A 17928-nucleotide genomic window follows, 5' to 3' on the forward strand; every position below is an offset into this window, starting at 1 on the left:
ATGTATATGATATATATCTCACAGATGATGAATTATTGCAACATCTAAGATGGGTAGCCCGCATTGTTGTAGGATTTGCTGAATTTGGCTATAAATTAAACTTTTGGAATACAATTAAACTTCAAGAATACAAAAAAAGCGTCCTTTTTTTGGGATATGAGCTATCACGTGAAGGAAGGAGCCTAGCGCCACAATTCTTGGAAAAATGACCACAGTTAAACCTCCAAATAGCATTAAATAATTTCAATCATTGTTGTGTTTCCTCAATTTTGGCAGAACTTACATTCCAGATTATGCATCATGCATAAAACCCTTATATGACCTAATAAGTCCTGACTTTTCAAGTAAATTCTGGACAGTCAAACACACGCATTCTCAGGGCTTTGCAAACAGACATGCTTGCAGCACAACACTTACACACAAGGGACAACAAAAAACATCTGGTAATCAGAGTAATTGCTAATGCCATTGGTTTCACCTATGTAACTTTCAATGAGGGTGAGACAGTCACGATTGCATACAAATCACATTTGCATTCAGAAGCAGAACAACGCTTTGCTACCACTGAGAAAATTCCACTGCGGTTCAGATGGCTGTCATCAAAGAAAGACCACTATCCCAGGGGAAACACATTATTGTTGTATCTCCAATTCCATCCCTTGAGGCTGTTACCAAAGCCAGCACTCCAAACACTAAAGTATTACATCCACGTTGGAATCAATAGACAACTTCCCTTACAGCCACTGATGTTGACTATGGGGGTTATTCTAACTTTGGAGGAGGTGTTAATCCATCCCAAAAGTGACGGAAAAGTGACGGATTTACCACCAGCCGTATTACGAGTCCATTATATCCTATGGAACTCGTAATACGGCTGGTGGTATATCCGTCACTTTACCGTCACTTTTGGGACGGATTAACACTCCACCAAAGTTAGAATAACCCCCTATATTTCCAACCCAAAGTTACAAACTCAAGAATTTTTGCAATATGAATTAGAATACCCAGTTCCGGCAAATACATTTCCCATTATATCAAAGATTCATGTACACCGATGGCTCAGCACAACCTGCTATAGGCACAAAACATCAATACTCCGCTTCTTGCACAGTCGTAAGTGGCTATATGGAGGATAATAAATTTTATCCCCAGCATACATCCACACAAACACTAGGAGATTGCATGGCACGACTAACAAAGCTAAAGGCTCTGGTGATTGCACTGGAGCACATGGATCCTACACAGCTAAAACTGATTGTCTGTGATTCGTATTACTGTGCCCGGTCTTTCAGTGAATACCTGCATTACTGGCACCAGAATGGGTTCAGAGATTCCAAAGGCAACACCATTAAACACAGACTTCTGTGGGGGAAAGTAGCGGATCTGAAGGAAATGCTACTAAATGTCCATGTTGTACATACACTTGGACACCAGCGCATTGGATTACACGTTGCTGGAAATAAAATGGCTGATGAAGCACCCAAATCTGCAGTAGCTACAGCTACTGTTGCTGCAGTAACACGTTCTGGAATGAAACCGGACGAAGAAATATGGGCTGCTGTGAAAGCTACCGCAGAAGGCACTCCCTATCCAAAAGCATTTCCCACTAAATATTCCTACCGAATGTAATAATACCAGGCGTGGGAGTTCGAGTAGTTCCCAACAAAGACATGAAACCAGAGTTGATGAAAGCAGCACATGAGGGGGTTGCATCTGCCCATGCTGGTGTGGCGGCTACAATGTCATTATTCCAAGCATGTTATTGGTGGCCAGGTCTATACAAACAGACCAAGCAGTATGTCATTTGTTGTGACATATACCAACAAATTAAAAGTTCAAACGTTAAACTCCCACAGCAGACACCCCTCCTAATTACCAACATACCATTACAATGTGTGTACTTGGACCATTGTGGGCCTCCCTCACACCAGACAGTGAAGCAAATATATCTTAGTTGCTGTTGGCTTTTGCTCCAGATTTCCAAGGGTGTGGCCACAACTCTCGGCTGACACTCAGACTGTTATTAAAGATTTGAAAGTCGTTAATGGCACATAAGCAGTTGCCGCTTTCCACTCGGACCAAGGCCCTGCTTTTAATTCAAGGGCATTCAGGGATGACATGGCTTTTTTAGGGGCCCAACTCCATTAATTGTTTCCATTTCATCCTGAGGGAAATAGTGTCGTGGAGCGACAAAACTGTGATTTAAAGCAGTCCTTAACAGCCAGAGTCTTAGGTACGGGTCGTAGTTGTCTTAATCACCTGTATGGAGTCCAGAGAGCACTTCACAATCTGCCTAGAAGGTCCCTGGGGGATTGTACTTCATATGACTGCCTGTTTGGAACTCAAATGTATGTTCCAGATCTTGATGGTCCTGGTGTGGAGGCATCAGAAACACCTTTTGACATAAATGAACGTGTCACTGCCTTGCAGAAATTAGAACAGTTCCGTGACGACAACGCTTCTGCCAGTGCTGCCTGCGCAGGAATTTAGGACGTACCAATAAATCCTACCAGCTGTATTCCAAAAGTTTGTGATCTAGTACGTGAAAAAGTTGCTGTGAAAAAGGAGTTCGGTCCTTCTTATTGTGCACCGGTCCCAGTCTTGGGAATACACTGTACCAGAACTGTCATTCTACCACTGTTGGCTAGTGATAAAGAAAATCGTTTTGTATCTATCGACAATGTCAAGTTACACCATGTGGCCGATCCTGCACAGCAGACCAAGAGGAGCAGCCAGTAGTTCCCGAATCCCTCTCATTACTGGTCAAGAAGTCCCTCTACAAGTTTTAAGCAGCAACGCTGATACCTCCCCGACCTTAGGGAGGATGGAAAATGATCTTGCATTAGTTCCACTAACATCTGTTACAACAAACGATATAGAAACTACTGATCAATTTGACACAACTTCAACACAGACGGATGGCGTCATTTACTATGAACCACCGCAGGAGACACCAACCAATTCTCCTCCTACAAATATGGCTCCAGTTTTTACACGAACTGCTTCTGGGTACTTTGTCAACATCAACAACACTTTCTCTGACTCATTTGCTTCTTCTACATCTGAACTGCCAAAAACACATAAGCTGAGAAACTGGCTTACCACAAATTACTTTATCATCCCATGGAACTATCTGTGGCTTTCCTTGACTGTGTTAGCTTTCCTCCTTTGGATTGGCTTTGTCATAACATTCTTTCTATTAATACATGGTCATTTTCTTCCTGAAAGATCAACAGTTGAACTGGTGGATGGGGTCCTAAAACCCAATTTTTCTCACAAGGTCCGCAGAGACTTGCCTTTCGTGAACATTTCCGCATATAACATATACGGCCCCACGGAGGTCATACAAATACCATGTGTTTAAACTTTCAATGAATGATGTAATAATACCCAGAGTTGTTTCTAATGACTGGAATGTGAAAACAGTTGATTCTATGATGACTGAATTGCAGTATTTTACTGTATTTGACAGTGAGGATGTTTATCAATCGAAACAGAATGATGGTGATATGTTTTGCTATAATTATTATGGACACCATTTCATTCACAGAGCAAGTACCCCAAAGACTATTTTTAATTACACACAATGGGAAGATTATGCAGCTCCACCACAAGGGAGTTCTAAAACACATTCTGAAAAGTTTACATATTTTTCAGGGCACAATGTTAAAAATGCTGAGTCATGTTATTTTAAATTGCCATTGATGGAAAATGTACATATATTATTGACAGATACGAAATTCATTTATTCGGATTCCTTTGTTTCCCTAGTGGCTGTAGAAGCCTAAGAATATTGGCTGAAGTCGATTGACTTAAAAAATGTGTGGGGAACAGGAAATTGGCAAAAAAGGGGGAAGGAAGCTTTATTTAGAGCATGCCTGATACCTGTTCAAATGATATTTTTAAATGAAACTGTACAACAGACAAGTTGGCTTAGCAAAAATTAAGGATTTGAATGCACCTAGTATTCCTACTCCTGCAAAATGTTACAAATGGCAAAAGTATATAAATGCAACTGAAGATCAGCTCGATGAATGGGTCCAGAATGGCACGTTTAATGCTACACTGTCACGTCCTGGCGGGTGGTTATTGTTGCCAAGTGTCATAAGTGTTTTATAAACTCCACAGTGGGTTTTAGAACAAGTATGCCAGTCTCTCGCTATGTGTCATCCGAACATGCGGGTATAGTAACAACGAACAGGGTAGGGAAACTATGCCAGTAATAGTTGAAGAGTTCCTCACAAGATGCTGTTAGAGACCACCTCAATCTCCTGTCTAATAACACTGATTTACAGGATTTCCTGTTGGCCCCAGAAAACAACGCAGAAAGCTCTTCTTATACGCAGTTTATAATGAAATTTGGAAGCTTTCTCAACAAAAACCTGCTGTCGGGTTAAGGCAAATAGATCAGGAAAACTTACAGAAATCATTAGCTTTTGTAGATAATGGAATTAATACCCTGTCCGACTGGATATACACCTTAAACAACATTGTTTCTTCTGCAATAGCCATAATACAAAGTAATATGTCTTCTTTACACCATGGACAGAGTCAACTAAGGTCCATTCTGCAGTTGGGTTGGACACTTCAAACATTGAAGGTAGGTTGAGTTCCCTTGCAACACGTTAGAGTGAGGGATATATTTTCAACATTTAATTTAACGTGACAACGACAACTAATGGCTAAGAAAGAAGCGACTTATGTCATGTGAAATATTGAAAAGTTAGAAAAGTTGCTTTTACTCTGGCTGAAATGCCATCTGCTGATCCGTTACTACACGAAGTTATTAATCTGCCTATTTCAACACTTCAATTCACGTCCTGCTTAAAACACATTCCAGTGGGCACATATGAAAAGCTGGGAGATAGTTACATCCATGAGGTGTGGAAGCTGCCCTTCTCATACAAATGTCTCAGTGGCATGAAAGAGGTATTTCTTAGCTGTAGTGAATGCAAGACTTCTGTCAGCCATTCAATGGTTTGTAAACAGCTGTCCTTGCACGGGGCATGTAACAGCAAACTTGGCTTGTTATCTGAAGGGAGATCCAGCCCCCTTGACTAGACCTGTGTTCCATGTGCTCTCAAATGGCAGCTATGTTCTCCTTAATTGTGAAAACTGTTGTGGGATGTGAGCCGGAATAGTTTATGTTGTTTTGGTCCCTAAGATTGTTAAATGCTCCGGGAACGTACTTTTTCCTCCTACAAGACAGAGAGAAGTAGCTGAGATTTGGCCCCATATCAATACTTCAAATGTGAATTTTGACAAGTTGAGCAGACTTAAGGCTTTATTGTTTCAAAAACATGTGGCGCTCACATCTGCATGTGAGACCTATGTGCTTCAGGGTGCAAGGTCATCAGCAGAGATACAGGCCCTCATTCTGACCCTGGCGGTCAAAGACCGCCAGGGCGGAGGACCGCGGGAGCACCGCCGACAGGCCGGCGGTGCTCCAATGGGGATTCCGACCGCGGCGGTAAAGCCGCGGTCGGACCGGCACCACTGGCGGGCTCCTGCCAGTGTACCGCCGCCCCATTGAATCCTCCACGGCGGCGCAGCTTGCTGCACCGCCGCGGGGATTCCGACCCCCCCTACCGCCATCCAGATCCCGGCGGTCCGACCGGATGGCGGTAGGGGGGGTCGCGGGGCCCCTGGGGGCCCCTGCAGTGCCCATGCCACTGGCATGGGCATTGCAGGGGCCCCCGTAAGAGGGCCCCTACATGTATTTCACTGTCTGCTGCGCAGACAGTGAAATACGCGACGGGTGCAACTGCACCCGTCGCACAGCTTCCACTCCGCCGGCTCGATTCCGAGCCGGCTTCATCGTGGAAGCCTCTTTCCCGCTGGGCTGGCGGGCGGTCTGAAGGCGACCGCCCGCCAGCCCAGCGGGAAAGTCAGAATTACCGCCGCGGTCTTTCGACCGCGGAACGGTAACCTGACGGCGGGACTTTGGCGGGCGGCCTCCGCCGCCCGCCAAGGTCAGAATGAGGGCCATAGTCCCTTTTAAGCACTAACTTTCCGCGACACTTTATGAGCTCGTGGGACGAATATTTAATGCATCCAGTACTACTGGAATCGCAAATTTCTTTAAGGCTGTTGTTTCTGGTTTCGTTCACACCTTCTCCTCTATATTCGGTTCAATACAATCAGCCATCCACTCAATATTCTCCAATATTTTCTGGGGATTTCCAATAACTTTGGCTATATTAGGTGGCATTTTGCATGTGAGACCTATGTGCTTCAGGGTGCAAGGTCATCAGCAGAGATACAGGCCCTCATTCTGACCCTGGCGGTCAAAGACCGCCAGGGCGGAGGACCGCGGGAGCACCGCCGACAGGCCGGCGGTGCTCCAATGGGGATTCCGACCGCGGCGGTAAAGCCGCAGTCGGACCGGCACCACTGGCGGGCTCCTGCCAGTGTACCGCCGCCCCATTGAATCCTCCACGGCGGCGCAGCTTGCTGCACCGCCGCGGGGATTCCGACCCCCCCTACCGCCATCCAGATCCCGGCGGTCCGACCGGATGGCGGTAGGGGGGGTCGCGGGGCCCCTGGGGGCCCCTGCAGTGCCCATGCCACTGGCATGGGCATTGCAGGGGCCCCCGTAAGAGGGCCCCTACATGTATTTCACTGTCTGCTGCGCAGACAGTGAAATACGCGACGGGTGCAACTGCACCCGTCGCACAGCTTCCACTCCGCCGGCTCGATTCCGAGCCGGCTTCATCGTGGAAGCCTCTTTCCCGCTGGGCTGGCGGGCGGTCTGAAGGCGACCGCCCGCCAGCCCAGCGGGAAAGTCAGAATTACCGCCGCGGTCTTTCGACCGCGGAACGGTAACCTGACGGCGGGACTTTGGCGGGCGGCCTCCGCCGCCCGCCAAGGTCAGAATGAGGGCCATAGTCCCTTTTAAGCACTAACTTTCCGCGACACTTTATGAGCTCGTGGGACGAATATTTAATGCATCCAGTACTACTGGAATCGCAAATTTCTTTAAGGCTGTTGTTTCTGGTTTCGTTCACACCTTCTCCTCTATATTCGGTTCAATACAATCAGCCATCCACTCAATATTCTCCAATATTTTCTGGGGATTTCCAATAACTTTGGCTATATTAGGTGGCATTTTGCTATTGCTACTTTTTCCGCACAATGTACTTAGGAGCATCACTCCTGGAGCAATTGGAGTGTGGATAGTGGGGTGCTAACCCCAACCAATAAGAAATTAGGGGACTGTACAACAAAAAGGGATACAAACCTTTGACACGAGGAGCCATTAGGAGATGCTGTTGCAAACTTTTGCTATGACCCAGACACTTTGTCACTCTGCATAGAGACTTTGCTGTTTGGTTCTTCAAACCATCCTTACCCTTAACTTGCCCGTTCTATACTCTCCCTCCTTATGAGGGGAGTGTCCCTTCTTACCCGTCTTGCTGTATTCCCTGGCTGATGGCGAATTATCTGATGTCCTGAGGACGAAGACTGAATCTGTATGCTGACCCATTACAGAGGGTAACTATATGATGACGGGATTGTAATTGTCTGTTTGCCTTTCCTTTCTAGGTACCAACTGCTTCTTTTGACAGAGACCATAGTTAGATGTTTTCCAAATTAGTGTTACCAAATTGTTTTGCATGAAGCCCAACATGCCAATGCTAATTCGAGGTTAGTTAAGGGGTTCACTATACGGACGCAAATAGACAAATGACTGATTCAATGATTTGTTGAATAATGCCAATGATACTCTGCTGAGGTTAGCCTATGTTGACGTCGTGTTATGCTCTAATGTTCATAATCTTCGCTTTGCTGAAATCTTATTCGAGTTGCCATATTATGACTATGCTGTTGTGTTTCATAGTTATGAGACTAATAAACTTGCTAGTAGAATTGTAATCAATAGGGAATAAACATCACAAATCGTACTAAACTGGTGTGGTTATTCATGACTGAGAGGTCATGGTGGTTTCTGAGTCTTATTGATGACGTTATTGACATATTGATTGACATGTTGATTAGTTATCTCGTCCTAAGGTGTCTTCAATCAGGGTCAAAAGATTCATTGGCCTAAAACGAGTCCCAGAGTGAGTAAATTAACTAGAAAGGGACGCGTTAGCACTTTCATTGGACGCTGTTCTGTTGATGTTCTCGCTGAAGACTTCTTAACAAACATGTGCATTGAGGGTGCTTCTGCTATGGGAAGCTGCTTATGAGTTGCCCTTCATGGAGGATGCAGCTCTAATCTCATTGTTGGGCACTCCATGAAATGCTGCTGCCTTGCCTGGAGCTCAGGCTTTGGAACACGAATGGTCCTTGGTTTTCCTTGGCAATGAACTTCCTACTGTACCACTTGCAGACCTGAAAGATTTCCTGTCTTCAATTATCCCAGATTTGATTGGCAACTTCCAAAATGACTCTAACTCTTGAAATTCAGCTTTTTTACACCACAGTTTCCATTTTAAATTGTCCTTTTTACACATGCTCAAGTGTCTTTTTAACTTGTCATTATTGGCATGTTTATATATATGTCTTAGGTTGACTTTTAGTAGCTTTTATCCATAATTAGGCTTAGAACCACCTTTGAACTGGCAAGGGGAGGGTGTTGTGTAGCCATTTTAGTTATAGCTTCATACACGTTATTTTAGCAAACTAGGGCCCTCATTCTGACCTTGGCGGGCGGCGGAGGCCGCCCACCAAAGTCCCGCCGTCAGGTTACCGTTCCGCGGTCGAAAGACCGCGGCGGTAATTCTGACTTTCCCGCTGGGCTGGCGGGCGGTCTCCTTCAGACCGCCAGCCAGCCCAGCGGGAAAGAGGCTTCCACGATGAAGCCAGCTCGGAATCGAGCCGGCGGAGTGGAAGCTGTGCGACGGGTGCAGTTGCACCCGTCGCGTATTTCACTGTCTGCGCAGCAGACAGTGAAATACATTTAGGGGCCCTCTTACGGGGGCCCCTGCAATGCCCATGCCAGTGGCATGGGCACTGCAGGGGCCCCCAGGGGCCCCGCGACCCCCCCTACCGCCATCCGGATCTCGGCGGTCCGACCGCCGGGATCTGGATGGCGGTAGGGGGGGTCAGAATCCCCGCGGCGGTGCAGCAAGCTGCGCCGCCGCGGAGGATTCAATGGGGCCGCGGTACACTGGCGGGACCCCGCCAGTGGTGCCGGTCCGACCGCGGCTTTACCGCCGCGGTCGGAATCCCCATTGAAGCACCGCCGGCTTGTCGGCGGTGCTCCCGCGGTCCTCCGCCCTGGCGGTCAAAGACCGCCAGGGTCAGAATGAGGGCCTAGGTCTGCCACTGTGCACTTTAATGTAGATATATTTTAGTCAGCTTTGTTTATTATTTTCACAATAGCCACATTTGCGTTCTTGTTTTATTTTCTCTATCTAGCTGTTCTTTGCGTAGGCCAGCACTGCGTTCTTAAACAAGACATTTTTTTCAGTCTGTGCTTTTCTCAAGGCTGCAGTAAGATAGGTTACCGGTAAACGTGGTAACGCTTTGTCTCTAGTGTTTATAGAAACATACACATCCTTATTTAGGGACTTTTTCTCAGAAGTGTTTTATTATAAAAACACTTCTCTGTCCCATACACATTAGAGTGAGATTCCAGCCAGATGACCATGACTGTATGCTGACTGCTGAACGCTTCGCTACAGCTGCTTATATAGACTATAGGCCTCTTGCTCAGGTATGAGGGATGATGTCTGCCCAGGGGAACCTGAAGGGCAGAAATAGAGCTTAACATGCTGTGCTCTAACACAGCCTAGGTAGAAATTATCTTAACGATTTTAGTGACAATATGGTAGCGTTATTTTTATGCTTCACTCTCCTTGTCACAATTTCAATCCTGCCATGCTTTATCGTCCTGGTTATTGTAGTACATGCTTTATTATCTAAGATGCAGTTGCTTCATTTAAACCTTATTGAAACATATACTGCCTCTGATTGTCCTTGTATATGTGAGACTAATGTAAATGACAAAAACGGATGCGATCTGAGTGACCATGAGTTCCCTGAGGAATCAATTGTGTCATGCGCTCGGCTGCCCAATCATCCCTGCTCTTGGGAAGACATGATAAACAAGGCAAAAAAATGGCAGTTAGGGACAAATTTAGTACTAAGTTGAAATAACATTCCTTAATTCTGTTACTACTGGATTTATTTCTTTTTCATATTTATTTCCAAAAATATTTTTTATTATAGCAAAAAGGATCTATGGTAATCTCACACAAAACTTAATACACATCACATAAATAAGTGTAAACCAAAAAATTACTGACCAAAAAATTACTCACAATACATACGAGATAAATTACATATAATATTTTAACAATATAACAAAGAAACCATCTTAAAATGGTGCCCTACGCATTTGAAAAGTGGTCACTATTATGTAACTCCACATGTGATCCACTGTTATTTGCTAAGAAACTGGGCTTTTCGTACACTCGACTATCACTGTGTTGTGTATTTCTTTCACACAAACGTGATATCGTGCATCTCAAATCTTTACAGTTTAGTCCATTATTTAGCAAGCCCAATCTACTTGCAATCAAAGAAGTCAACGCGTTTCGGCCTACTGATTTATGGCCTCCTGATTTATGGCCTCATCAGGACTGGAGAAGGGCAATCATAGTTCTTGAAGATGGTCCATTGCGTTTCTAGCTCTCGACTCCCACTCAGAAGCCCCTTGAAAGTAAGTCTCAACTTAACTATAACATCACTTTAGCCATTGTTTTTTTTCAATTATTTTCTGAGTTTTTTTAACATAAGGTTAGAAGTTAATTGCTGTGCCTGGTGTTGGATTAAGTATGTGTAACAATACAAAGGTTGACATGCTGGCTGTCTCACACTGAGTTTCATACATTCACACATTAGACTGTTTAATAAAAGTGACTGGCAGTAAATATTTTGAATAAAGGCTTTTTAAAAAGGAAACATTAGCATGTCTTGAGTCTTTCTTTTAGCATTTTTCAAGGCACAAAGTGCAACTACAGATTCGTCTCTTAGAGATGCTCGAACTCCAGCTGAAAAGCAAACATATCCAGCTTAGAGGGCTTTTGAAAAATATGGTTGTCCTACCTCTGGTGTCCAGCCCGACATGGCTTTCCAAGGCTGCTTCTAGCAGGTGGGATGTACAGCGATGCGAGCGCAGCACGGAGTAGAGAGAGGCCAGTGGGCTGCTGCATTTCTTGCCTAAACTTGCCTGGAAGCAGCCAGACCACCATTACAACATCGCACTTTGCCATTCTTTTTCTCTGGGGGTGCTTTACTGGGGAGCAGGGAAATCTGGGTCCCAGAATTCCCCCTACAGGAAATATCTAGTCCAGTCTTAGATGGCCGCCCTGCTATGTTCACCTACAAGATTCTTCCTGATCTAAAATGACAATGTCCATCCTTGATGCAATTTCCTGGTTTACACAGTATGTAAGGGAAAATGTCCATCCTCATTTGTATCACAATGCTTCTTAGTGTTAGGTGTGTTTCTTGGCTCCTCATTCCTGTACCAAAGTCTCAGCCTCTTCCTGGAGAACTTGTTTCCAGCACTTCCAGCTTATTTTTCTGTGACTAGAATTCTTGGTGTCACCTCGAGTTTTTTTTTGGCCTTGTGCCTTTTCTGCCATTTGGGGCTCCTTCCTGAAGCCCCTATCTATTAGGCACTTACTAGTGTCAGCAGTATTATGGCAACTCAAATGGTTTGCCCTTATCTCTGGCAGACAAGAATAGCCAAAGTCGGAGCCTTTCAGCCTCCTCATTGTAAACATCCTCCAGGATGGCATCCAGATCCTGACAAGGGTAAGCTATCCTTGGGTTATGGATTTAATATCACAGGAGACTTACTGGGAACGCTATGCTGTTCTCAGCCCTCACCAACATTAAAAAATGTTTGGTGGTCCCCCTGTCCCTTCTTAGAGCAGTAACTGCATTAAAAAAATAGAAACAAATAGTCCTTGCATGGCATTTTGGGATGTTCCTTGTCTGGCGCAGTGAATAATTAATGCGCTACTAATGTCACTCATTTTTGGTTTTTTTCATTTTGGGGTTCCCGGGTACCCACCAGAGTCATTTGCAACTTTTTTTATGATGGGAGATTTGGGGGCAACCTCAAGGCTCTTTCACCCCTTGCCTTGTTCCCAGCTTCAACTGTGGTTGGAATAGGCCAATTTGCCATTATTGGTGGGTGCCCCAGTGCCCACCTGCGGCATCCGCAACCTAGATTTAATTGGAAGTGATAGGGAGAACCCTCAGGGTCTAAATAGCCCCCACTAGCTTCCTTTGTGGGAGCTGGCCATTGAACATTTTTAAAGTGGGTACTGCTGCCCAACCAGGGCACCCAGGGATCTGGCTTTGTTGGGGGCCACACAGGACACCTAGTTCTATTTTCTGTTTGGGAAAGGGCTGGCAGGGCATGCACCCAGATTTCTAGGTAGAAATGAATAGTGTCCTGGGGAAAGAAGATCATGGGGCACAGCAGCTGCACGCCCATCTCCCCTTTTGTAATTTAATAGCCAGAGGGCATGAGGTCCTATGGGCATGTGGAAGGCTCAAGGAGGCTGGCTGCATGCCCTCCTCCCATTTATATTGCAATAGCACCTATAGGAAATGGGATCTAAGGGCCTATTCAAGGTTCAAGAAGTGGGGTTGCATGCCCCCTTCTCTTATTTAATGGATGCACAACCCCCCAGACCTTGAGCAACCCAGGAGGGTTTGAAGAAGTTTTTTTTTTTTTTTATCACCGCAGATCCATGGTACTTTTGTGAATCCACTACACCAATCAAACGTGAGTGCTGCATTTGGCCCCCAGGAGGAGCCCTCTGGGACCTTCACCAGGTTTAGAGGAGGAACATGACATCCCTATCCCTAACCGGGCACCACTATGCACACTTTTCTTACCAATAACTTTACTACAAATGTTACAGTGATAGTAACATGATGTCAAAGATGTCATGAGGGATGTAATATGTGGTGTAATTAGCAGTACATGTTGTGGGTCATGGTTATAGTTACCTTACGGCACAAGTTATGGTTAACTGAAAAAAATCTAATTATAACAGCTGATTTTCTATGGTTTTGTGAGTGAAAATTCAGAACCTAACTATAAGGTCCCTCGAAACCAGGGCTCTTCACACTGGAGGGAGGGCCACCATAGGGGGGTCTCAAATGATCATGGGAAGTGGGGCAGGCCAAAATAAGGATCATGCTGATAAAAGGGCTTTTTTTAAGCTGAAGAAAATGATCAGCAGGAAGTTGCTTTGTAATGGGCCATTACTAACATGCTTTGTCATTTATATCCAAGCTGGGAGTGTGTCTCAAAAAGAAAGGCACCCCTAATAATCACACTGTAGACACTCTTACACGTTAGTAAGGCCTGCCTGACCAGAACAGTATGTTCGGTATGATGTATTTGATTGCATTTTTAAAACAGTAACATAACTGCAATGTTTAAATACTTCTAGACATATTTAGACATTGGCAATTTGATTAATTGGAAAAATTAGGAGGGGGGTCCCTGATAATTTCTTTTTTTCTACTGGGTGGGACATGGCTTTAAAAGGTTTGAATACCACTGCTCTTAACATTCTTTTTTTCTGTGAATGTCTAAGTTTTCCCCTGATTTTTTCTGTGATTTTGTAAGGACTTTTAAATGTTAGGTACTATTTAAGTGCAGCCAACCTTCTGTACACACCAAATCCCATGCCATGCACTGCCTTTGGTCATGCACAGCGACTTTGGCCACAGGGCCTGGCCTGCAGCCAAGTCCCATGAACAGCACCCCATAGTGCCCCCCCACGGCCAATTCGGTCTTCCAGCTCATTTTACATACTTGTGGGAGTTAGAAGGGAGACCAACGTGCTCTGTTCTCAACAGCACATGACACAAACAAATATTTTGACACTGTCACTAAATAAGATATTGCTCTCGAAAGAGCAACAATGCAAACACCTTCAGCAAGGATTTCGGGTAACTTTTGAAGGTGGAACTTCAGAAGGAATGCAAGTGTTTTCCCTTGTCCAAGTGCAAGAAGTTTTCAATGAGTTGTACTTAACAGAATTGGAGCTTCAACTGGGGCACCTATTGTGTTTATATTTGTAAGTGTTTCCTGTTGAAGTTCAATTTCGGTGGAGCGAGCATTAGTACCAGATTGCATTCTAACCTCCTTATTTATCTAAGAATTGACCACAGTTTAGTTCAAAATGTCCACCCAACTGGAGTACTGATTACTGGGTGATTAGTAACTGCTACCTTTTTGAGTAAATGTGTAGTGCATATATTCTACACCACAGCTGCGTAAAACACACCAAGGTAATGTCCCCAGTGACCTTGTGTTTCTGTAATTCTGGCAATGTCATAGTTCCTCCAGCGTCTAATTGCAGACATATGTGATAACATGAATTCTAGTGTGGAGAAAAACATGGGACTGCAAATAGTTGAATCTCTACCAAAAAAGGGTAAATCCAGGGTAAATCCTCTTAATTATATGTAGTAACTATTTCTTTGTTTGGTAGAGATGTGCTCACATTCCTCTGCTTCAGGGACTTAGGGGGTAACCTGAATGCTCATGGTCCCTGCCGGCTCCCCACCTCGTATGGGAGCAAGCATTGCTCCTGCTCACAGGGAGCTGAAAAAAATGTGTGACGCTCATGTGAATGTGTATGTCAGGTCTACAACAATGTATGTGAAATACATGGATCTGTGACTGATTGTGCAACTCTCGTTATATATTTAAGAGATATATGTGTGGTGTGCATGTGCACAGAACATTATTTTTAAAAATGTTGGACCTTGAAGAGTCTATTGTTCCAATGTAATTCCATGTGACAAGTCCCAGAATTCATGGTACAAATAGTAAAGTGCAACAATTTTTCACCAATCTGTGGTTCTACTTATGTACTTTACATAGATATATGTGACATACTTAAATAGAGAAAGTTTGTTTTTAAGTATTGGCATTTGTAGATTCGTTAATACCACTGTGAATGAATACTACAAGTCCCAGAATTCATAGTAGATTACAACACTATATCATGCATTTACATGTAAAAGTTGTCAGCAATGTAGTACATACTCTATTGTCACAGAGTAGATATGTTACAGAAGCAGAGCTTCAAAAATGGGTCAGGTGTAGTACTGCTCAGTCTGAGTGTGTATTTTTATATGCCAGCTGCACGTGTCACTAGAAAGCGTGCTTGACAAGTCTTAAACTGATTTCTTCATGCAGAAAAGTCACCTTTGCCTACTATGTAGGCAGGCCATGAGCCATGGTGCTGTGATTAAAACCGGAGACATGTCCTTGACAGTTTCACTGAGTTAGATGTGCACTGGCAGACCCCTATGCTAAGTTAGATATGGAGAGCCTCAATCATACTGCAACTCATGTGTCCTTCTTATAAAAGTATATAAGCACTCAAAGTCTCAGTTAGACACTCAAGAAGCCACTTATACATTCATGCACACACACAAACAGTATCAGAACCAGTTGCTAACTGATACACTAACTCACATTTGTATGCAACTACTGAGAGAAGCTGGTCTCCCATCCAGAAATGTACTTCTTTAAACATGGGTCGGACCTACTGCTGCTGAGTCTGATAGTATGGTTTTAAACATCAGCTTGACTTGGCAGTAGAAAACCTGCCTGACAAGTCTTGAACTGACCTCTTACTGCAAAAAAGGTCAACCCTCACCTAGGCTGTAGGTAGGCCATCAGGCATGATGCTATGTAATTCAAAGGTGAGGCATGTCCTTAACACTTTCACTGAGTTAGATGTGCATTGGCACACCCCTATGCCTAGACATGTATGCAGAGTCTCCCTCATACTGCAACTCATGTGCCTACGTATAATAGGATAGAAGCCCTCAGACAGGCAGTCAGACACTGAAAGAGCCACTCATACATTGATGCACACATCCAAACAGCAGCTGTGCATATTACAGTATCAGAAGCAGTTGCTAACTTAAACAATCACTCACATTTGGAGGCAACTACTGAGAGAAGTTAGTCTCCCATCTGGAAAAGTACTTCTTTAAACATGGGCAGAGTCTACAACTAGTGGGCAGAAGAGTGTAGTTATAAACATCAACTCAACTTGGCAGTAGAAAACTTGCTTGACAAGTCTTGAACTGACTTCTTACTGCAGAAATGTCACCACTTATCTAGACTGTAGCTAGGCCATCAGACATGGTGCTATGTAATTAAAAGATAGGAAATCTCTGTGACAGTTTCACTGAGTTAGATGTGCTTTTACATACCTCTATGCCCAGTTACATATGGAAAGTCCTAATCCTACTGCAACTTTTGCATCTATTTATAAGAGAATAGTGCTCAGAGAGGCAGTAAGTCACTGAAAGGGCCACCTATACATTGATGCACTCATCTGAAAAGCAGCTCTGCATATTACAGAGTAAGAACCGGTTGCTAACAGATACACTCATTCACATTTGTAAGCAAGTGCTCACACACGCTAGTCTCTCAGAAAAAACTCCTTTAAACATGTGTTGAGCCCACTACTGTTGAGCCTTAGAGTGTAGTTTTAAACATAAGCTCAACCTGGTAGTAGAAAACCTGCTGGACCAGGTTTGAACTGACCTCTTACTTCAGAAATGTCACCCCTTACCTAGGCTGTAGTTAGGCCATCAGGCACAGTGCTATGTAATTAAAATATAACCATTCATAATAACAGTTAAATGGTTAAAAATATAATTCACAAATATCTAGAGAAAAGCTAAATATATTGATTTGTTTTCTAATTACAGATATCTACTCACACTTAAAGGGAAGAAAATCACAAGGCCATCAAAATCTGTAACAAGAAAGCAAAAGAGAAAGAAAAAATGACAAAAAGCAGAAAATGGGAAGAAAGAGCCGCTGGCAAGAGAACAAACACCTTTCTGAAAAGAACATGTGGAAAACTGGAAAGTAAGCAAAAACAAGTCAATACAAAGGAATGTTTTAAACTTTCTAAAAAAAGGGAGAGAGAGTGCATGATATTGAGCGTAAAACATTGTAGGATAAAACAGATACTTTAACCAAAAGACAGAAGAAGCTTAAAGAAATAAGAGTTAGAATGTTTTGCTGTAGGGTAATGCAGAATGTCTTAATAAGTATGAAGAAATATAAGAGGGGGAGAGAATTAATCAAACAATAGGAATATGTTGCACTGTAGTTGATAAGGCCTTTACTCTGAAGAGAAAACTATTTCTTTTGACTCAGAATAGAAAGAGAACACTTGATAAAATAGTGTTGAGTATGAAGAAGAGAAGTCAAAGAAAACAATTTGTAAATAGAGGTAGTTTCTGCAAAAATGTCAGTAGTGATTCGAAGCATACGTCCAGTACAGAACCTTATTTTAATGAGCAAAGCTACCTGCAAGAGAACACATTAGTGCAGGCAGTTGAAGCATCAGGACGATGTTATGATATGAAGGATGGTAGTGGATTTCAAAAGAGGAGCTGGTACCTAGAAATGTAGAGGAAGTTATAGTTGAAGAGGTACTTGGAAGGTGCAGGCAGGCACTCATGTATAAATGGAATTGTTGCAGTATATGTAGTGTTTGGCAAGAATCAATTGAATTATTTAGATGTTTTCTTCATACATTCCCTTGCGATAGTTTGAAGAGGAAAATAGGAGTATTACAACAATTAGATCCATGCAAAGTAAGAAAGTACACCAATTTACAAGGACATTCACTAGCATGTTTTTCAAAGAAAGTGTGCCACAGCACCTTTCATCATCTTAGAATGTTAGCTGTACACCACTCTAGAATGAAAACTTTTGTTAAACTTTCGTCCAACTATTTAGACACTATTGTCCCTAACCTGTGCCATGGTGTGCCGTATGTTTAATATGGCACACACATGGTGGAATTGGGGGGAGAGCTAAGACTACAGGCTCCAGTTTGTTGTGTGTAGTAACAGGCCTTACTGGATTAGCTGGAGACAACATCAAAGCAA

General features: G+C 43.7%; 1 long non-coding RNA gene across 1 annotated transcript in view; it reads left to right on the plus strand.

Moving 5' to 3' along the window:
* Nucleotides 1-16888, plus strand: part of LOC138294198 (uncharacterized) — a 91265-nt gene extending 74377 nt beyond the window's left edge. The window contains exon 3 of the long non-coding RNA XR_011203261.1: nt 16732-16888. This is a non-coding gene — a long non-coding RNA (uncharacterized lncRNA). The remainder of the gene's footprint in view (nt 1-16731) is intronic.
* The last annotated feature ends 1040 nt before the right edge of the window (nt 16889-17928 follow it).

Source organism: Pleurodeles waltl, chromosome 4_2 (genome assembly GCF_031143425.1).
Source record: "Pleurodeles waltl isolate 20211129_DDA chromosome 4_2, aPleWal1.hap1.20221129, whole genome shotgun sequence".
Classification (NCBI taxonomy): Eukaryota; Metazoa; Chordata; class Amphibia; order Caudata; family Salamandridae; genus Pleurodeles; species Pleurodeles waltl.